This window comes from Scylla paramamosain, chromosome 23, assembly GCF_035594125.1.
Source record: "Scylla paramamosain isolate STU-SP2022 chromosome 23, ASM3559412v1, whole genome shotgun sequence".
NCBI lineage: Eukaryota > Metazoa > Arthropoda > Malacostraca > Decapoda > Portunidae > Scylla > Scylla paramamosain.
The window spans coordinates 21,563,653-21,587,225 of record NC_087173.1 but is presented as its reverse complement, the minus strand read 5'-3'; the positions used below and the strand labels follow the sequence as shown (position 1 = coordinate 21,587,225).

The 23,573-nt window shown below is 41.0% G+C and overlaps 1 pseudogene; it reads left to right on the top strand.

Moving 5' to 3' along the window:
* Positions 1–23,573, top strand: part of LOC135111966 (GTP-binding protein 10 homolog) — a 34,596-nt pseudogene that overhangs the window by 3,686 nt on the left and 7,337 nt on the right.

Below are 23,573 nucleotides of genomic sequence, written 5' to 3'. Positions count from 1 at the left end.
TCCTTTTGTCTTCCTTGTGACAGCCACATCTAAACATTATACCTAATAGAAATGTGAAAATACATTATTTTAATTTCTTTCTCTTTCTTGTGACAGCCACTACTAAATACACTGTACAACAAATTTCAGGGTTAAGAAGAAAACATAGTTCTCATGTGCGTTTTATTATGAAGTTCAGTGTGCTGAATTCAAATTTGATAACAAAAATTTCATGCCACGTCAAAATTTTTTGTAAATCGCTGTTTTAATAATTATGCAATTAATAGAGATTTCCAAGATTCCATAAATCTATTTTGCTCCCAAAGTCAGATTAAATGTCTTCATTGTATTTATTTAATTAATATATAATGTTTGTTAGCTTTATATAATGTATTAACCTACAATCTAGTATTTACTTCTTCTTTTATAAGACGTCTCAGGCGTGTCACGCTTCAGGTTCAAACAGAAGTCAGCCAGCATAGCAGGGCTCCATTTTCCCTTGTACCTGTTTTCCATTGACGCTATATCTTGATGGAACCTCTCTCCATGTTCATCACTCACATCTGCTGCGTTCTCTGGGAAGAAGGACAGATGAGAATGAAGAAAGTGTATCTTCAGTGACATATTGCATCCGAGATCTTGGTTGCATTTGATTAGCCTCTCCACTTTACGCTCTCGCTGGGACTCTTGGTGCTTTCCCAGAAGCCCTTTGCATACATCTTTGAATGCATGCCAGGCCGCTAGCTCAGGTTCATCCATTGTCGCATCAAAGTCCTCATCATTTATAAGCTTGCGAATCTGAAGGCCTACAAATATACCCTCTTTAATCTTGGCATCACTAATTTTAGGGAAGATCCCTTTGAGATACTGGAAACATGGCTTGTTATGTTGCAGTGCTTTGGTAAATTGCTTCATTAGGCCTAGTTTTATATGCAGTGGTGGCAAAATGATTTTCTCCTTCTTAACTAGTGGCTCATGAATTACATTATGGCATCCAAGCGTCATAGATTCCCGAGATGGCCATTCTGAGCGTATTATAATGTTCTGATCTGGCCCTACTGTCCCACTTGCAAAGAAAGCACACAAATTTGGTGTATCCAGTTTGTAGCCCATTAAGTATGGCTACTACTTTCAAGTCTGCACAAATTAACCACTCATGCTCTTTGTAACTTATGTGGTCTAGAATAAAAGCAAGGTTCTCATATGTCTCTCTTAAAATGACTGAGTAAGCAACTGGAACTGAAGGCATGGTGTTCCCAATGTGCAACAGAACTGCTTTTATGCTGTAAAGGGATCCATCTATGAATAGCCTCCACTCATTGGGTTCATAGGACAGCTCAAGGGCACTGAATAGGCCTCTGATATCATTACAATAAGTCAAGTTGTTTTCCAAAGTGAAGAAATCCTGTAGATTTGCAGAACGCTTCCTAAATACTGTAATTCGAGCTTCTTCATCCAACAGGTGCCATTGTTGCAAACGTGAGGCCAGGAGTTCACTCTGTTGCTTAGTAAGTGTTAGATCACGAACTAGATCATTGAGTTCTGGTTGGGTGATGAGGTGTGGTTTCTTATCAGATTCAAGTTGTGTCGTATACGTTGCATCTTAAGATTCTGAATCGTCTGAGTTGCTCGTGTCATCGCTTGGTAGTTCAGAGGGCGGCTGTGGTACAGGAATATCACTTGAATGTAGAACTGGGTGAATAGCAGACTGAAGATCTGGATACACGATAGATTTCTTGCCTTTTCTGTTGTGACCTGCAGGAAAATAAAATAAAATCAGACTAAAAATAGATACTATTGGTTGTGATCACGTGCAAAAATAGTGGAAGTGCAACTTATTATGTATTTCGACCTTTTTTATTGATACATCTCTTGAAAATATATATAAAAACAGTAAAAAATAAACACTGAATACCCACCTTTAATATCCGTTAAGCAGAAGTAGCAATCTGTTGAGTGGTCCTTTGGCTTCCTCCAGACCATTGGTACGCCAAACATGAGGCCAGTCCCTTTGCCTTTCACCCAGGCAGAAAGGGAACTTGTACACCTGACACAACATATGTGAGGTGCCCAGCTTTTGTCCTGGTCACCCACTTTACATCCAAAGTACAGCTCATAAAGTTTCTTTACACGTTGAGTCAACTGTCTCTTGTATTGCTTTAATGTAACTGATCCACATATATAACAAAACTTGTCTGGCGAATTCTTGCATTCTCTAGGCATCTTAACTCTGTATCCTGTTAAGAAAAAAAAACACATAGCTATGTGAAAAATTATATAAATGGTAAAAGCAACAAAAAATACCGTTCAGATAGACATTGCGGGCACTGCTATTTACAAAAAACTGGAGGGTCACAGAAAGAAACGGATGTTATATTCATAATCTACGCAAAAAATAACTTTAGAAAAGGATAGTCTCATTTCCGTTTTTTTCATTGTTATACAGTGATATTATATTGGCCAGAAAACTACAAAATCTATTGTTTTCATTCTTTTGTTTAACCTGTGAGAGCCTTATCTACACATTATACTGGTTACAAATGTGAAAATCTATTCTGTTTTTTCTCTATCTTGTGACAGTCACATCTAAATATTATAAATGTATTTTCAAGTTCTTTTTGTCTTGTTTGTGACAGCCACTTCTAAACATCATACTGGATATAACTTTGAAATCTATTCTTTTCTTTCCTTGTTGATGCTTGCAGAGATTGTGCACAGTGCCTCAAGTGGTTGGAGTTGTTGCTGAGAGTTAATTATTACAGTATTACAGACACTCAGGAGCAAAGCAGTGAAGAAGAAAGCTTAGTCCAGTAGTATGTACTAAGCCAGATGTTTTGTAATGTGATAATGCAGTGTGTTTAGTGTTTGGAATTGATGTTGAAGGAGTTGATTAATGCACATGTTATTATTACAGGTATTCAAGAGCCAGGGAATAAGCAAGAAAGCTGAGTCCAGTCTGCTGTCTGCACATTAAGCCTCAGCTTGTTTGCTCCTATTATGTATTGTACTTAAAGCTCTGAATTATTATTGAAAGAGTTAATTAAAGCATACATTATTATTATTACAGGCATTCAAGAGCAAGGGAGTGAGGAGAAAAGCTTAGTCCAGTCTGCTGTCTGTGCATCAAGCCTGAGCTGGTCTGCTCCCACGATGCAGCGTGTGGCAGTGTTAGCAGACACGGCTCTTGTCTGCACCTCATCCTCTTAAAGATATGAGGTGAGCAAGAGGGTGATATTGGTGTAGCTTTGTGTACCATGTGGAAAAACTCCTGCTATGGGATAGAGTCCTTGGTTATAGAAACAATACATTTACTCTGGATGATACACACTAAGACTAAGATACCACTGAGTGGTTTAACTGCCCTACAGGCCTCAGTGAGTACATTGTGGCTTAATTAGGGTCGGACCATTTCATCCTGAGTGTTTATGTGTTGTCCTTTCTGGGAATTTCCCAGCCTGTGGCACTGCCAGACTTTTTAATGGGCAAATTACCAGATTAGACCCTAAGTGTCAGAGATAACCTTGCTTCCAACTTTCTCTCTCTCTCTCTCTCTCTCTCTCTCTCTCTCTCTCTCTCTCTCTCTCTCTCTCTCTCTCTCTCTCTCTCTCTCTCTCTCTCTTTTTTCACGTGCTGTGTGAGAGGAAGTGACCAGTGGATTGACAGGTCACTCTGACAGACTTTCTGAGTCACTGACTAACTAACTGACTGAGTCACTCAAAGAAACGTGACAACACCTGGAGGAAACGTTGCCAAGTATTGTGGTGTTTGCAAAACACAATGCAGTTCTCACTAAAAAATAGACATATATTACATTAACTTACCTTTTTATATCATTACAGTGTATATATGCTACAACTCCATTTAATGTTGTAGTAGTAAGTATCTGACATAAGGTATGTGTTGGTAAAGTTTAGCAGCACCACAGGACGGGAAATCCCCAGAAAGGACAATACCCAAATGTTGAGGATAAAAGGGTCAGACCATAGGTGAGGCTGTCCGAGTGTTGGAGTGGAGTGGTGTTTGTACACTGGTGTCAAAAGCAGGTCTTCTGTGAAGGAAGAGAGAGTGGCTGCTCAGACTGGAGGCCAAGACACCTTCACGTGTCTGGCCTCACCACAAGTCCCTAGAACATCATGTCAGTTAAGAGAACTCAGGGTATTAGTTTGTCCTTTTCACAACTATAGACCCAACTAGTTATTGAATTTGGTATTATTTCTGAGATAGTAATCAGAAAAAAAGCATTACTTACTGCATTATTAGATGGTAAGGGAACTGAACTGTATAAACCTTTTGCTTGTTCTTAGGACAAGTAAAAAGATATATGGCCAGCTGTGCTATACCTAACCTCCTGGGGTGTAGTAGGATGGTCCATGAAACTGTCCCTTTCCACCACGGGCTGGCTGGGCTAAGAGTGTGAGTGATGTGTGTGTGTGTGTGTGTGTGTGTGTGTGTGTGTGTGTGTGTGTGTAATATAGGGTTTGAGCAGGGCTCATAGTGTCCTGTCTCCATAGCTATATTTATCCAGCATTTCCTTAAATTTCTGCATGTTTGGTGCTCTAACAACCTCTTCATTTAAGCAATTCCAGATATTCACAGTTCTATGTGGAAGACTGTTCTTCTTGATGCCCCTCAAACACTGACTCTTCTTCCCTCTCAGTCCTCCTATATGTTTCTTCTTCCACAATAATCTTTTATGCAGAACTTTATCAAAAGTTTTTTGATGTCCAAGCACACTACATCTACCCACCCATCTCTGTTTTGTACTTCATCTATTACTCTTGTATAGAAACTCTGTAAATTTGGTACACATGACCTTCCTCTTCTGAAACCAAATTGTCTATTTGTTATAACTTTGTTCTTTTCCAAATATTTCACTCACTTTTCTTTGATCACTATTTCACAGATCTTGCCTATAACACTAGCTACCAACACCAGTCTATAATTTAGTGGCTCAGTCCTCTTTCCTCCTTTGTGTATTGACACTATATTTGCTCTCTTCCACTCTTTTGGTACTTTTCCCTCTATCAGTGAGCTGTTAATCACATCCCAAATTGGCTCCACCACTTGTTCTCTACATTCCTTTAGTGTCCAGCCTGATACTTCATCAAGCCCCAATGCTTTCCTGACATCCAACTCTCATAACAATTTGCCAATTTCATGTTTTTGCACCAAGACTTCCTGTAACCCTTCCCACCACACTTCCTCATTTGGTTCTATGAAATTTGCTTCCACATTGAACACAGACCTAAAACTCTCATTCATAATTTCACTCATCTCTTCCACTGTTTGATATATCCTTTCTCCCTTTACTATCTTGTCAATGGTCTCTCTGTTAATCATCTTTCCATTAATATACCTGTAAAAAAAAGCTTGGGGTCTTCTTCACATTTCTTTACCACATCCTTTTCAAGTTGTTTCTCCTCCTCTCTTCTTATTCTAAAATATTTATTCCTTGCCTCCTTATACTGCTTTCTATTCTTTTAATTTTTTTTGCTTCAATTTTTCCAAGCTATATCCTTTCTCTTCTTAGCTTATGCACATCTGGCATTATACCAAATATGTTTGTTCCTCCTTACTTTTTATATAGGTACATACTTCTGCACACCTTCATTGTACTTCTTCAAGAATGTTTCATATTTCTCTTGCACTCTCATGCCTTCCGTAAGTCCCTTCCAAAGAATTTTCTTAACTCTGCAAAATTTGTCTTTGCGTGATTTAATCTCCCATTTTTATAATCCTCCTTACATGCTAGAACCTCCCAGTCTTACAGTACCACTTCTAACACCACATGGTCACTTTTTCCCTTTGGGATTAAGCATTTAATGTTTGGACAGGGCTTTTTTTTTTTTTTTTTTTTTTTTTTTTTTTTTTTTTTTTTTTTTTTTTTTTTTGTGAACACCAGGTCTAGCATTGATGGTTCCTTCTCCTCTCTGTATCTTGTAAATTCCTCCACCCATCGGTCCATTGTATTCAACATAGCTAACTGTAGCGTTTCTTCACTCCATTGTCCAGCATTTCCATTATCTTCCATCTCCTCCCAGCTTACATTTTTGTGGTTAAAGTCTCCCACTAGTAGTATTTTACTGTCCTTCCTTATCATGTTGTCTAGGCACTTCAACACTTCCTTTTGCATTTCCTTGTGTTGTGGCACGTACGTTAATATGATCCTCCTCCTCTCTCTTCCACTAGTCCTGATTGTTATACCTATCACCTCCACCATACCATCTCCACGTTGCACTTCTTCCACATATATATCATCTCGAAGTATTATCAGTACTCCTCCTCCTCCTTTTCCCTTTCTATCTCTCCTCTAGTAATTATATCTCTCCTCCTTAAAGCTTAAGTGGACTTCCTCTTTTAACTTTGTCTCAGTTAGGCACAACACATCTGGTCTACTTTCCTTCAGGTAATCTCTCACTTCCAGTACACCTGAGAGTAACCCATCTATGTTTGTATAAATTACTCTTAATGTACTGCTTCCCCCACCACTTGTAATTTCTCTGTCTGTTGCTTTGGTTCTTTCAGTACTTGTTCCCTTTCCCAAGTATACCATTTCCTCAGTGTCGTATCTAGTATCTTCCAATAAAATTTCCTCTTCTCGGTATCTGTCCTTCTGTCATTTTTTCCTCAGCTTCATTTGCTCTTTTTCCCTTTCTTCCAAGTTCATATCTCTTTTTACCCAAATATTCCTGTATTCCGAACTTTCAGCCAGCTTCCCAGTTCTCACTAGGATCTGCTGTATTGCAACTTGGGATCTCATTCTCACTTTTAATGGTCTTTTACCTCCCTCACTATATTTTCCAATTCTATGTGCCTCTTCCACTTCTTGTTCCAGTCCCTGTTCCTCATCTTGGACCATTGTAATAATTTTCCTTACCAATTCCTTCCTTTCCATCTCTCAGATTTAACTGGGTTTTCTTCTCTTGCAGTCCATGTGTGTGTGTGTGTGTGTGTGTGTGTTGCTTTGTATGGGCCACTACATATGTGATTACCAGTCTGGTATACAGAAAGATAGATAGATTATTATTGCTGCTGCTGCTGCTGCTGCTGTATATAGATAAATAGATAGATTTAACTTTTTTTTTCTTTTTTTTTACTCCAGAGAAGGTAGAAAGATACCCATAACAATATATTTTACTTACTCTGCTCCAGAAAATATAGGAATGTACCTATAGCAATTTCCTAAAGCAGTTTTCCCATCCAGGTGGTATGAGCACTGGGATAAGATGAAGAGCGTACGCAGCAAGTTTGTGGATGTTTTGCGGCTGCACGTGCGGGGTGGAGCGGGGGGCATGGGTCTGCTGTGCCTCAGGGGAGTGGGTGGCACAGGGGTTGACGTGTATGTGGAGGGGAAGGAAGGTGAGGCACGGAGACACTGTGTCTGTTGTGATGGGAAGTGACATAGAGAGACTATGTTTGTTATGACAGGAAGTGAGGCATGGCATTTAAACACTGTTATGACAGGGAATGAGGCTTGCAAACTTCCTTCTCACCCTGCTCTCCCTCTCACAGACCACTTCTCACCCTGCTCTCCCTCTCACAGACCACTTCTCACCCTGCTCTCTCTCACAGACCACTTCTCACCCTGCTCTCCCTCTCACAGACCACTTCTCACCCTGGTCTCCCTCTCACAGACCACTTCTCACCCTGCTCTCCCTCACACAGACCACTTCTCACCCTGCTCTCCCTCTCACAGACCACTTCTCACCCTGCTCTCCCTCTCACAGACCACTTCTCACCCTGCTCTCCCTCTCACAGACCACTTCTCATCCTGCTCTCCCTCTCACAGACCACTTCTCACCCTGCTCTCCCTCACACAGACCACTTCTCACCCTGCTCTCCCTCTCACAGACCACTTCTCACCCTGCTCTCTCTCACAAACCACTTCTCACCCTGCTCTCCCTCTCACAGACCACTTCTCACCCTGTTCTCCCTCTCACAGACCACTTCTCACCCTGCTCTCTCTCACAAACCACTTCTCACCCTGCTCTCCCTCTCACAGACCACTTCTCACCCTGCTCTCCCTCTCACAGACCACTTCTCACCCTGCTCTCCCTCTCATAGACCACTTCTCACCCTGCTCTCCCTCTCATAGACCACTTCTCATTCTGCTCACCCTCTCATAGACCACTTCTCACCCTGCTCTCTCTCACAAACCACTTCTCACCCTGCTCTCCCTCTCACAGACCACTTCTCACCCTGCTCTCCCTCTCACAGACCACTTCTCACCCTGCTCTCCCTCTCATAGACCACTTCTCACCCTGCTCTCCCTCTCATAGACCACTTCTCATTCTGCTCACCCTCTCATAGACCACTTCTCACCCTGCTTTCCCTCACAGACCACTTCTCACTCTGCTCTCCCTCTCACAGACCACTTCTCACCCTGCTCTCCCTCTCATAGACCACTTTTCATTCTACTCACCCTCTCATAGACCACTTCTCACCCTGCTTTCCCTCACAGACCACTTCTCACCCTGCTCTCCCTCTCACAGACCACTTCTCACCCTGCTCTCCTTCTCACAGACCATATCCCTCTTACCCTGCTCTCTCTGTCTGTCTCTTTCCCTCACAGGCCACAGTCTGCTGAAGCTGTGCAAGGCTCGGCCAGACCAGCGGTGGGTTGGGGCAGCTGGCATGGACAGTCGCAAGTATCGCATCTGTGGGGAGGCTGGCGCTGAGCTGACCATTCCTGTCCCTACAGGCACCACCGTCTGGCTCAAGCAGCACCAGAAATTGCTGGGTGAGGATGCCACTCTCACCTTTTTCCTGATGGCACTCTCACCCTTTTCCTTTTTCACCCTGTCTTTATTTTCTCTTTGATCTCTTGTTAGGAGAATTTTTTTTATTGACAGGAAAGAATTGGTTCTGAAATAGACTGGTGGATGAATGGAATGGACTCAGTAATCAGTTGTTAGTGTATATATGTGTGTGTGTGTGTGTAGGATGGTTAAGCTGTAATCAGTAGAAATATTTCCCTAAGTTAAGATGTGATTTTTATCTTTTCTTCCTTTATTTATTTATTTATTTATTTTTGTTTTTTTCAAGTGAGATAAACTGTGCAGGAGACAGGGTGTTGGTGGCTTGAGGTGGGCAGGGCGGCAACCCCAGCAACCAGTACAATGGGCAGAAGGGACAGGTGGGTACTGGTGGGGCATCAGGAACACTGGCACTTCCTTGGCTTATTTATTTATTGATTGATTTGTTTTTATGTAAGTGGGTCACTGGCCAACAGCAACAAAAGGTTAAAAAAGAAAAAAAGGCTCATTAGAATGCCAGTCCCTAAAGAGAGGTCAAAAAGGATCATCAATAATTGGAGGACAAGTGTCTTGAAATGGAAACCCCCTCTCATACTTGTGAAATGTACAGTGTGCATGGACATATAAGGCACCTGTGCAAAGTTAGCAGCTGTGGAGGTGAGAAAAACTATGTACAAACCTGCTGGCTTCTTGCACTACCCCTTTTGATGATGTGTTCTCATGTTCCTATGTTCCCGCATCCACAGGGACACATTGTGAAGCTGGAACTGAAGCTGTTGGCCGATGTGGGTCTGGTGGGCTTCCCTAATGCTGGCAAGTCCACACTGCTGTGGGCCATCTCCAGGGCCAGACCCAAGGTGGCCAGCTACCCCTGTGAGTGTTCTTCACCTCTCTCTCCTTGTTCACATCATCTCCACTTCACTCTGCCTCATGTTTGCTTGATTTTTTGACTGTACTGCTCATTGCCTTTACTTTATACTGTTTTATGTATTCTCACTATATGTACTCTCTCTCTCTCTCTCTCTCTCTCTCTCTCTCTCTCTCTCTCTCTCTCTCTCTCTCTCTCTCTCTCTCTCTCTCTCTCTCTCTCTCTCTCTCTCTCTCTCTCTCTCTCTCTCTCTCTCTCTCTCTGTCCATAAATATGTTTGTCTGTCTGTCACCACACTTCAGGCTAGAAGTATTCCCATAGTTCATACAATTCATCATTTTCATCTCCTGCCTCTGAGCCACAGCCTGCCCAAGGAAACAGAGAACCATTCCCAAGACTAGACAACTATGAATATTTTTCATGCCTCTACTTTGCTAATCTGTCTTGGGCTCATGAAAGTTATGTAGAAAGTACTTTTTTAGGTACAAGTGATTGCTTCATAAACATGACATGCATGTAATAAAACTGAATACAGGAATTAATTAGAGGAGAAGCGTATAAAAAAATAATTCAATGAAATCTGTATTATTATTATTATTATTATTATTATTATTATCATTATTATTATTATTAGTAGTAGTAGTAGTAGTAGTACATTTTATTTTATTTTATGAATTTTATTTTATTTAGATAGATTATTATTGTTGTTATCATTATTATTATTATTATTATTATTACACATTATTTCTCCTTATCAGCATAGATAATATTATGAGATGGAGGCAGTTGGCCAAGTGAATAAGCAAGTTTGGATAACCTGACTCAAGGTTGTTATGTTCACTTTAAGACAAGAACATCATCCATTGCATAACTCAGGTCAGGGGTAAAAGGAAATCAAGTGCTTGTAAACTTTACCTTAATATATTGAACAATTTATAGCAAACAAAGCTGCCTATTGAAAAATGAAAGGATAGACAGGCCAGCAGATGTTACATCACTGCAGTTTGACAAACAGATTAAGTACTCTCATGATTCACTACTAGACTAGCAACAGGAAATAATAACATACACCATAAACTCACAATGGTTGATAATCACTGACAAACCACAAAGCACTTCACCAAAACCACCACCACAAAACAGCATTAAATAACCTAACTGCTCTCACTGAATAAACCAAGACAAGTATCATGAAAACTGAAGGTACATGTACTTATCCATTGCATAGAGTGTAGCAGCTACAAGCAAACCCACCAGTCCCAAGCAGAGGCACAACACAGCTCACTACAGCCGACCAAGAATATCTGTCAGCTTTACCCCCGACCTGGGCTTAGGTTAAGTCCACCTGGGCCTGGCATGTACATTTCCATTGGCCAGCCACAATTCATCCGAAGCTCATGACCTGACTCCAACTTTGGTTAACTAGGAACTTGTAACAATAGATAGATAAATAGATTATTTTTTTTGTTATTATTATTATTATTATTATTATTATTATTATTATTATTATTATTATTATTATTATTATTATTATTATTAAAATAGTACAGATACAACATATCAGACAAACACAAAATGCAAAATCAACTGAAGAGAAACAAAACAGCACATTATAAGCCTAATTTTATGCTGCTCTCCTGAAATAACTCATCATTTAAATTTCTAACGTTATACTTTGTTTCCTCCACCAGTCACGACACTGCAGCCGACCCTGGATGTGGTGGAGTACAGTGACATGCGGCGGATGACCATCGCTGACCTGCCAGGACTCATTGAGGGTGCCTGGGCCAACGTGGGGATGGGGCACCGCTTCCTGCGCCACGTGGAGCGGACACACTTCCTCCTCTTTGTGGTGGACATCAACGGCTTCCGGCTGTCACCCAAACACCCATACCGCTCACCCACCGAGAATGTCATGCTGGTCAACAGGGTGAGTGTGTGGGTGCCCAGTGCCCTGCAGGGGTGTGTGGGGCTGAGGAACTTTGGGTGAATGTGATGCCTGTGTGTTTACAGTTTTGACTTGCTGCTGTGTTGTGTTGATTGGCAGCTTTACTCTCATTCTAACTAATAGGAGAGTTATTTGCTAGTGCTCTTAATACTGATTCTGTGCATTTATGGTTGTATGTGGACAAAATGTTTTAGTTTTGATTCTGTTTTTGTCAATTTATGACATGGTGTTGGAACAGAACTCTATCATGACTTGGGGAAACTCTGTACAGTGTTGACATCTAGCCTACAATGAGTGTCTGGCTTGTGGCTTCCTTGGGGATGTCAGACACACCCTGCTGGTAAACACATGGACATGAATTTGTGATTCCAAGTTTGAGTCATGTTGGAAGCTGAGTCTTTGTGGCAGTGACAGGGCAGTCGGTCGACCAAAATCCACTCAGGTCGTGATGACCACCTCGGCCTGAGTGGTAACATGTCAGACTCATGTTTCTGTGAGTCCTGACAAAGGCGTGATCTCCTGTAAACCTTCTCCTGGTTGATTCATCCTGCCTCATCCTGTCTCCAGACCAGTGTCTCAGAGTTTGCATGATGCCCCAAGGCATGACATCACAGGGACAGCCTGTCATGCACTTACCCTTCACTCTAACACACACACACACACACACACACACACACACACACACACACACACACACACACACACAGTCTTCATCTTTACCTTAATTAGTGTAGTTTATGACAAATCCCCCCCACAAAAAAAAAAAAGGCCAACAGATCTGCTACTCTTTATCCTCTTTTGAGTTCATTTGTACCTTATCACAAGCATTGTCATGAGGGCCAAGAAATCCACTGCTCTTTTTTTCCTGTTCCTTTGTACCTTACCACAAAGTCTCATAAGGGTCAAGAAATCTGCTGCTCTTTTACCTTCATTTACGAGTATATTCCTTTGTAGTTACTCCTCCACACCTGTACACACAGGAGTTGGAGCTGTATTCACCTGACCTGCTGAGTAAGCCAGCACTCCTTATGGTGAATAAGATGGACTCCCCCAATGCTGAGTCTTGCTGCAGGAACTCCTTCACAACCTTAAGAGGATGGAGGATGAGTATATGGGAACATAAGAATACAAGGGAAGCTGCAAGAATCTGTCAACCCACAATTGGCATTTCCTGTCAGAAATGCCTTCAGATTTCTACCTATCATCCTCATACCTAAATTTATTTGGTCTTCTTTTAAAAGCTCCATATTGACAGGACATTAACAGCCATAAGAAAATAGGGGAAGCTGCAGGCAGCCATCAGTCCTTAACATGACAATCCCTGTATGAAACATGCCTGCCTATTTCCACCCATCACCCCCATCCACAAGTTTATTTAGTTTTCTTTTAAAGCTTCCTAATGACTCAGCACTAACAACCAGATTACTGAGTCTATTCTATTCATCAACCACTATATTTGAAAACTTATTCCTTTGTGTCTCATTTAAAGCTAGCTTTATCAAGCTTGAACCCACTATTTCTTGTCCTATCCTGATCACTGAACCTAAGGATTTTGCTCATGTCATCCTTGTTATATCCCCTAAGTAAAGACCTGAGGGAGGAAGAGAGTAGAGACATCTTTTATCATTATCTTTTCATCTCATTTACTCCTTCATTCCTGTTGGTTTGATATTCTGTGTTTGAAGCACCAAGCCAACTGATTATGTGGCACTGAGATTGTTATAGTTATTTTATACTATATTAGGTGAATACCCTCTCCATTAGGGGCTGATAGGACTAAGAGTGTGAATGATGTGTGTATGAGCGGATGGTGCTTTGTCTGGGCCACCCTGTGTGGGATTGCCAACCTGGTATATGGACAGATGGACAGATAGATACATGGGTCAATAATTTGGAGCTTGGATATGAAGAAAATGTAAAACTAGTGGAGATGTTTCAAAGGACACAGGAAAAAAGGCTGCAGTGTTTTAGCCATGTGAAGAGAAGGAAAGAGTCATATGTCAGGAGAAGTGTGATGGAGATAGAGGTGCAAGGCAGGAGAGCAAGAGGAAAACTAAACCTTATATGGATAGACTGTGTAAGGAAGGATTTGAGACAGAAACAATTGTCAAAGGAAAATATATATGACTATGCTTGGAGGAGAGCTGGCAAGAACAATGACTCTATAGAGACTAGGGAAAAGATATCAAGAAGAAGAAATTATGGAGGTGTAAGAATTAATAAGGGAATTATTGAGGTGTTTGGGCTGTGGGAGGCTGTGGAAGACAGTGCCTGGAAGTCACCAAATTCAGGGTAAACCTTCCACCATGGTCCAGGAAGTCATCAGCCAGTAGAGATGAGTCCAGAGCCTGACATGCCACCACCTAGTAGGAGGGAATGTATTTATAAATTTCTTGAATAGAGTATAGTTGTCTTACAGGGTTAAGTGTCTTGTAAGGATATAAATCCTGCTATATTTACAGTCAGTGCAGGCCGAGGTGATCTGGAAGTCACACCCTGAGCCTCTTTCCCTTCTAATGTGGCTGCTGACTGGTGCTCTCATAATGTTCTTGACACTTCCTCAAATATATTTAAGATATTTTCTATCACCATATTAATTAAACTTTCCCCAAACTTTTTTTTTTCATATCAACAGGAAAACGGAGTATTAAACCTTCTGGAAACAAAAATGTGTCAGCAATAATTCAAATCAAGGATAACATTGAAAATGAAACATAATATTGAAAATGAAAACTGGAATCATGACGCCTCTTGTGGTTGAGTCGTCCCAGTAGTAGTGCAGTGACTCTCCTTCACTAGGAATTACTAAAGACTAGTGTTTCTTATTGTTACTGAAAAAGGACAGAATATATTTTCTATCTTAGTTTAAGTAAATTAAATAGATGAAAGAATTTTTGCCTTTGTCTTTTCACAAAATAAGCCTCACTGGCTTTTGAAGTGAGAGTAATGAGCTCATTATATTTAGTGAAGCATTCTCCAAAGTAAAGTCCTCTCTTTTGTAAAGAATTTCCTGTACATATGGAATGACATCACAGCCTGTGTAACACATTCATTACCTGGTCAACCTACTGTGGGAGGGAACATTGCTACCATTCCAGTATTTTGTAAAGCGTGTTCATGTTCATCTTTGATTCCTGCACTTACATGTGCATCTTTCCTGTAAATTGAAAATGTTTTTAATGCCTTTCTGCACTAAGTGACGTTTCACATGAAGACATTTTGATGCATGCATTCTGTTCATAAGAGGGTCTCAAGTGACAGTCATAGTAATAATCACTGGACTGATGACTGACGTCTGGGAATGTCAAAATGGTGACTAAGGATGTCAGACTATTAACTATTGACTGGAGACTGGTGACTAAGAATTTCAGAGTAGACTGGTGACTTAGGATGTCATTTAGGATAGTGAGTAATGATGAGGATCTTGATTGATGAGTGGTGTCTGAGGAGTGTGACTGGTGACTAGTGATTGAAGGTGTGTCATGGGTGACTTTATGTATTTGACTGGTAAAATAGAATGTCTCTTAGGATAATGAGTACTGACCATGATTTTTGACTGGTGAGTGGTGGTGTTCCTGGGTGGTGTTAACAACTGGTGTTCCTCACAGACTATGTGTTGTGTTGCTCCTGTGGTGCCAAACTCACAGAGAACTCATGGGATAACTTTGTAAACATCTCCATTCCACTGTCTGAGGCATCCCAGCTGGTGACCATCCTGGGACACCCCCACCTCATGGTCCAGACCCTCAGGAACCCTGCTGACCTTGCTTTTGACTTGGTGACTGTCAGGAGGTCAGGCTGCTCAGGAGTGGGAGAGGTGAGCTGCACTCAAACATGTGTTTTGTTAGTTATGTGTTTGTTCCTGACCTCTAATCCTTCTGCTTATGTTGTCATCCTCTCTTCTCCATTGGGCTCCTCCAATCACAGTCTCATATCTGCATCTTGTCCTATTGCTCCAATCCCTCCTCAGGATCTTCCTAAGCAGAGGTGCCTCTGGCATTTTGTCTCTGCTAGTGTGGGGACCTGATGAGGTATTTTGCTGATTTTCCTTGGAATGGCCACAGCTTCCATGTCAGAGACCAGGGGTGCGTTAAGTTAAGTGACTTGGGTTACCCAGGTCACCCAGTTCTCAACTGAACGCTCTCTTTGCATGACTCGGGTGATTTGGGTTACCCAAACCGAGGAGGTGGTGTGCTCTGTGCTTTGATATTACAGCAAAAATGGCCACCCAACCATACTTATATTGGTGTTATACATGCTCAGTTATTGTGCATAGTGCAGGGAGGCTCCCTTACTTTGAAGAACCTTGCTCCAGTTGTCATTGTGGGTGTAAAGTTTTCTGAACACTTCTTCTATCAGTCAGTGTTTCTCAGTGGTGCAAGACTGATACTTTTTTCCTTTACGTGATATTTGAGTCAGATACCAAAGTTAGCTGATAGCTTATTTTCCATTAGATGATATTTGAACCAGAAACCAAAGTTAGTTGATATGAACTGATTTTCCTTGAACCAGAGACCAGATCCACCTGACTGCTTTTTTTTTCTTTTCCAGGATATTTGAACCAGAAACCAAAGCCAGCACAACACACTTCAAAGCTTCCTTGGAGGGTTTCTATGGACTCATTCTAGAGAAACTGGTCACTGAGAAATGTAAGTATGCAAAAGTTGGAACAGAATTTATTAGCTAATATTTACCTTTGAAGTATGATGTTGTAGTGGTCAGAATGTTTGCTTCTATCTTGTTGGAGTTGTGTTCAGTTTGCATTCAGTTTGCAGTGTGTCCAAGTAACTGCAGTTGGTGTATGCATAGCTGATGTAGAAGCTGTGCCTGCTGCCTCCTTCCTTCTTTTAATGGTGCACCCTTAAATCTTGCCATCACCTAAAATTTTGCACTAAAAATATTTGTAATCACCTTTTTGGTCAGCTTTGCCCTAAGCTAATTTAAAATATATATATATATATATATATATATATATATATATATATATATATATATATATATATATATATATATATATATATATATATATATATATATATATATATATATGAATAAAGAAACTAATAATATCTAGCTATTATCCTTTAGATAAATCATGAAAACAAATAAACAAAAAAAAAAAAATAAAAAAAGGAGGGGCATGTGGTCCATGGAAGAACCACATGAGTGAGTTTACATGAGTGATAGGTTTGTTTCTGCAGTTTTCTTAAGGAGTAATACTAAATTATTATTATTGTTTTCCTCGTGATCATTTTTTAATCACCTGAGAGCAAGGCTAAGTGATACAGTGATTGGATGGCATGCGGATGTTGATTGACACTTGAAAATTTTGTCATTGTTTTTGCTGCCAACTTTATAATTCGAAGACTCTCTCTCTCTCTCTCTCTCTCTCTCTCTCTCTCTCTCTCTAAGTAAAATTAAGTAAAGTAATAGACTGGAAATATTAAAATGTATATATCTTTTATTTATATTGATAAATCATCATTAACAAATAACAGTTTTGTGGTTATGTCTTTTTGAACAGTGCAGTGTCCTAAACACAGAGGCAGGCAGTCTCCCTATTGAAGCAGGCTGAAGCTAAACACTAGAGGCAACAAGATTCAGTCTACTTTTACAGTGTGCAGCTTTACATATAATTACAGAAGTACATGAGACTTACCGTAGGTTAGTTGAAATGTGCTTCGGATTTTGCGAGGCACATCACGTCTGCTAGATGGTAGAGTTCACATGAGATACACTACACTTCGCCACACAGTCAGTCTTTAAAGATACAACTACCCACATGAAATATTATCTCCCAACCCTTCCAGTCCTTGAATTTTTGTTGTGTAAACCAAGAATCATCAATTAACAAAGGGAGGGAGTGGAGGGCATGTGAACTCTACCATCTAGCAGACGTGATGTGCCTCGCAAAATCCGAAGCACATTTCAACTAACCTACGGTAAGTCTCATGTACTTCTGTAATTTTACTTCGGCAAATCACTTGTCTGCTAGATGGTGCCGTTCACATGAGATTTTAAAGTCATGTGGGTGTTGTATGTAAAGGGTTCTGTCAAATTTCACATTTTGTAAATAGGTGTAAATAAAAGTTCCTATTACAAAAACCCCATTGTCATTTATGAAAATAGAACATGATTTTTACTGCTGATAACATTTCAAACCTTACATTATACTGAGCCTGGCACTGCTTCTTGAAAAAGGGTCTATTTCCCCTTGTATATCCTTATTATAATATTTAGCAAATGTGGCTTCCTGCGTCCAACCAGCTTTTGCCATGATGGTGGCAATAGGCACATCCAGTGCCTTGGCCTTAGACACTGACACAGGTCTAATACTACCTGCTGTGTACCTCTTGGTATCAATCCCACACTTACATAACATGGTCTTAAGCCACCTTGCCACCATGTCCTTAGAAACACCCCTATGGGGTTTTATATAACTTATGAGTAGTCTCCCATCTGCATTTCCAGATTCTGTCCTTAGCCTCTCAGTTCTTTCTATATATTCTTTCATAGCCTTAAGTACACACAATCTGTAATCCTGAGGATAAGCTTTAAATACAATAGTACAAACATTAAATTTTGGCCTGCATTGCTTGATGTTACCTCCTAACAAAACTGAAACAGATTCTTCTCCAAATGCCATATTCACCAACAATAAGTGCAAAGTTTGGATCCTGGCTGCTTGTGTCATTGCCATCAGCATCACCATTTTTAGCGATAAGTCTTTCAGTGTTAGGCTGTGTAGTGGTTCCATGAGTCTTATCTTTTGTAATACAAGTTTCACATCCCAGGTCGTTGCGTACCTGGGTGTAGAAGGGCGTAAGTTGAAGACTCCCCGCAGAAATCTGTTGACAAGTGGGTGATTGCCCATTCTGCAGCCTTCCACCATAATTCCTATTGCAGATAGAGTCCCTCTCACCGTGTTAATGCTTTCATAACCCACATTCCTTTGAAAGTTACGAGACAGAAAGTTTAATATATCTGCTATAGATGGTGCAATGGGATTAATGTTCCCTCTACTACAAAAGAGTGTCCACCTCTTGATGTGAGTGTTGTATTGTCTACCTGTTGCTGGTTTCCAAGAGGCCATAATGATTTCCGTACCTTCTTTTAGATATGCCACGTTCTCCAAGTTGTTTCCGGACAACTGACAAGCCATCAAATTTGTGTGTTTCATTATTGGGTGTTCCTCAGCAGTTGACGGATGCATTAGCACATTTTTCCTTCTCTGTATGACCCGAGGGTCGTCTACTAGCATCCGAAGGAGCACCCCCATCCACGGTTGTGATGGCCAAAGTGGCACTATGATCCATCCTCTGGTCCTTTCCTCCCTTAACTTCAGCAGACATCTAGAGATCAGAGAGAAGGGAGGAAAGAGGTAAACCAATTTAAATTTAGCCCACGGAATTGTAACTGCATCAATATATGCAGCCTCTGGATCTGGTGTCCATGCACAGAATGGAGTCATTTGTTTGTTCAAACGTGAAGCGAATAGGTCTATACAAGGATTCCCAAATATAGAACACAATTCCTTAAATATCATCTCATTCAGCTGCCACTCATGTCCGTCATTAAAGTAACGTGATGCCTCGTCGGCCATGACGTTACATTTGCCTGGTATGTGGGAAGCTGTCAGCCATACCCCATTACTAAGACACCATTCCCAGATGTTCCTACTAATGTCATCACAAACTATTGACTTAACACCTCCCATCTCATTCACGTAATTAATCGCTGTGGTGTTATCACATAACGTGTAAACCTCTAAGGAGATGTGTAAAAGATCTCAATGAGAATAACATAGCCAATAATTCACGCATTAATGTGCGAACGCACCTCTTCAGGGGACCATCTGCCATTGGTAGTGATGCTATTTTGGCAACCTGCCCATCCTAGATTTTAAGCATCTGTGAACAACTCAGTATCTGGTGCATTTCTGAATATTTTCCTGTTTTGATTCTCCAATTCCTTAATCCACCAGTTTAAATATGTTCTAATCTCCTCTGTAATGTTCATCCATCTATTAAAGTCTCCACATGCCTCTTCCAAAGCCTTGATCTTTGCTCTTTCCATCCTCCTATAGTGCATCTTCCCCATCTCTACAGCTGGGATTGCTGCCACCAGCAGGCCAATCACTCTTGCCACAATTCTAATTTTTTCTTTGTCTATTGACTAAAAGAGAGTAATGCTGTATAATCTCATCCCTCCTACGCGCCGGCAAGGTAACTGTCATGGCCACCAAATCTATCACGTTACCTAAATACTCAATACGCGTAGTGGGACTTAAAACAGATTTCTCCACATTTATGCAGAAACCTACACTCTGCAACAACTGAATGTTGTCATTCATGCAATCAAAACATCTCGGCAAAGAGCTACTATACAGAAGCGTATCGTCAATATAACTAGTGATGTTGTGGCTTTTATGCCTAAGTGTAGAGAAAACTGGCTTCAGAAGTTTTGTAAATAGACGAGGACCATCCGAAAACCCGTTAGGTAGACGTGAACTGGTAAATCTTATCCAACCATCTAAAACACAGATATTTTTGTTGTTCCTCTGCAATTTTTACTGAATAATAGGCTTTCTTAAGGTCTATAGAAGCCATATATAATCTCCTTGACTAAGCAACTGTAATACTTGTTCAAAATTTTCTATTTTAAAATGAGTATATTCTACATGCCTGTTCAGTTTTCAAGATTTAACACCATCCTATAATCCCCCGTCTTATTCTTCCTCAGAAAAACTGGTGAAAGTATTTGTTGATCCTGTCCATGTGTCTCTATGATGGCCTTTATCTCTAACAATTTTTTAACCTCCTAATGCATAATCAGTTTATCTTCCTCACTAAAGACATACTGTATATCCTCTCTAAATAAATATCCGATATTAGCTTCATCTATATTCAGATGACAATGTTCCACCATATCCAAAATGAACAGGTCACTTGTAATCACACGCCATTTATTGATAAACTTGTGAAGTTGCCCAGCCTCAAATTGTTCTTTCACCTGGGTTAATGCCGGGGGATATGTTGACCCCAGCCTCTCACGTTTTTTGTTGTCCAAGCTTGAGCAGGGTAGGAGCGCCTGTGTTCACCACTGGAGGGCATCCTGCGAAAACCATACGGCTGATATCTGGATGGGAATCCACAGGAGGAGGCCTTGGCAAAAAAGTTACATTGTTTACCTCCACCAAATCTGCCACTGCTTGCAGTCCAAGATGTAGGCTTCTTAAAAGTGAATTTAGTTTTCAGCCTTTCTGCCTCCTCAATATTTCTGTTGGCTTGTGACAGGTCATCCCCAAACAATAGACCCGTCATGGGAGCCTTGTCAGCACACAAATGAGAATATTTGGGATTAATGTCCCTCTTTATGATATGTCGCCTGTTCAAGTTATTTCTGTAGTGGGCATTACCCAATAATGCTAATGCACCATTGAGCATGGCCACCTCATTTGCAATAATTTGGTGCTCTTCATCACGTGCCACCTTGTCTAGCACAGTAAGCGATTTTACAACAATAGTAGCTGCCTTGGTAATATCTTTTTTCCCACTTCCCTTAAGCGGAAGTCTGCCTTCTTTGCCTCTGCAGGCAGTGCGTCCAGGACCTTTGGGTTGCAATCCATTTGAGTTAATGCATGGCAGTTATTTGGTCTAAATGTCACCTCATCCTCTACAATGGCTTTGTAATCTTCCTGCCTCATGCCATTAATAAACAGGTGGTTCACCATTGCAGCAATTTCCTTGTCAAGTTCTTCTGAGACAGTTTCCATGGGTTCATAATTCTTAGCACCTTGTAACAATATACTATCATGAGGAACATCCCTCTGGATTTCCTCTTCCTCATCACTGTCCTCCCTCAGTGGAGTTCTAAATCCAGAAAATCCTGCCTGTGATTCCTGAGAATCAGGCATCAAAGTATTATTTGACACCTACAGGGGAGCATTGTTATGAACTGCTTTTGACTTCACAGCCCCATTTTCCTTCTTAAGCTTGTCCATGTCTTTCCTCAACTCAGTCAAAGCATCCATAATCATGCCCAAAGAAGGCGCATTGCTGTCTTCACCAGCGTATTTTGGAGAAGGGGAAGGTGACCGAGAGTAACTTAACCTCTCATGACGAGTAGAACGGCTCTTAGATCTGGATCTTTCTTCATGTTTACTCCCCTTGTGTAGTCCCTTTACCTTAGCTGAGGTGCGTGGCAAGCTGGTAGTTCTGAATCTCTCAGGACTGGGGCAAGCATCAGAAGGCGTCCTAGACATGGCGGCTAATGTTAACAATATGCCACCCCTTTTAACAGCAGTTCCTTTTATAACCCCACGGGTGCCTTAACCTCACACACAGGGTAACTTTAAATCAAAAACTCCTTCCTTATAATAATCTGGGAAGTCAAATGCCCCCAGGCTTGTAAATAAGGCAATATTCCTCTTGCCCCAATAATGGGTAACAAGATGGAACCATCTCGCATCTATGTCGGCTCACGAGTGCCCAAATATTGTTATATATATATAGCATAAAATATTTGCCAATAATCCGCCTTATACCAAGTAACGGATATCATATAACCAATAATCCGCCCTTATACAAGGTAACGGATATTTATAGTCCATAATCCGCCCTTAAATCAGGTAACGGATTCAAGTAGGCAACACTCCGCCCTTATCAGGTAACAGATATCCATAGGCAATACTCCGCCCTATAATCAGGTAACGGATAACTCAAGACAATATTCCATCCTTATAACAGGTAATGGAAACCATAATACACAATCCAAACAAGAAAACTGTAATATTCCTATCACTCCTCGATAACAGAAGTCGTAACAACAGAACAGGAGGCAGGACCGACGTCCGTCTTGTGTGGTGTCTGTGTAGTAACTGACTGTGTGGCAAAGTGTAGTGTATCTCATGTGAACGGCACCATCTAGCAGACTAGTGATTTGCCGAAGTAAAATTTGTAGCATTGGTTGCCTCTTCCAGCTTTTCATTGTTGCCTTCTCATTCCTCACTTGATCCAGGTCAGATGTATTATTTCCACATGTGTTTTGCAGACACCACCTCTATTACAGTTCATTTCCTTCTCTCACCTGCTCTCACATTACATGCTGCAGCCCCACACAGTGCTGTTTTTTTTTTTTTTTTTTTTTTTTATGTAGGAAGGGCACTGGCCAAGGGCAACAAAAATCTAATAAAAAAATGCCCACTGAAATGCCAGTCCCATAAAAGGGTCAAAGCAGTGGTCAAAAATTGATGGATAAGTGTCTTGAAACCTCCCTCTTGAAGGAATTCAAGTCATAGGAAGATGGAAATACAGAAGCAGGCAGGGAGTTCCAGAGTTTACCAGAGAAAGGGATGAATGATTGAGAATACTGGTTAACTCTTGTGTTAGAGAGGTGGACAGAATAGGGGTGAGAGAAAGAAGAAAGTCTTGTGCAGCGAGGCTGCGGAAGGATGGGAGGCATGCAGTTAGCAAGATCAGAAGAGCAGTTAGCATGAAAATAGCGGTAGAAGACAGCTAGATATGCAACATTGCGGCGATGAGAGAGAGGCTGAAGACAGTCAGTTAGAGGAGAGGAGTTGATGAGATGAAAAGCTTTTGATTCCACCCTGTCTAGAAAAGCAGTTTCAGTGGAACCCCGCCAGACATGTGAAGCATACTCCATACATGGACGGATAAGGCCCTTGTACAGAGTTAGCAGCTGGGGGGGTGAGAAAAACTGGCGGAGACGTCTCAGAACACCTAACTTCATAGAAGCTGTTTTAGCTAGAGATGAGATGTGAAGTTTCCAGTTCAGATTATAAGTAAAGGACAGACTGAGGATGTTCAGTGTAGAAGAGGGGGACAGTTGAGTGTCATTGAAGAAGAGGGGATAGTTGTCTTGGAAGGATGTGTCGAGTTGATAGATGGAGGAATTGAGTTTTTGAGGCATTGAACAATACCAAGTTTGCTCTGCCCCAATCAGAAATTTTAGAAAGATCAGAAGTCAGGCGTTCTGTGGCTTCCCTGCGTGAAATGTTTAC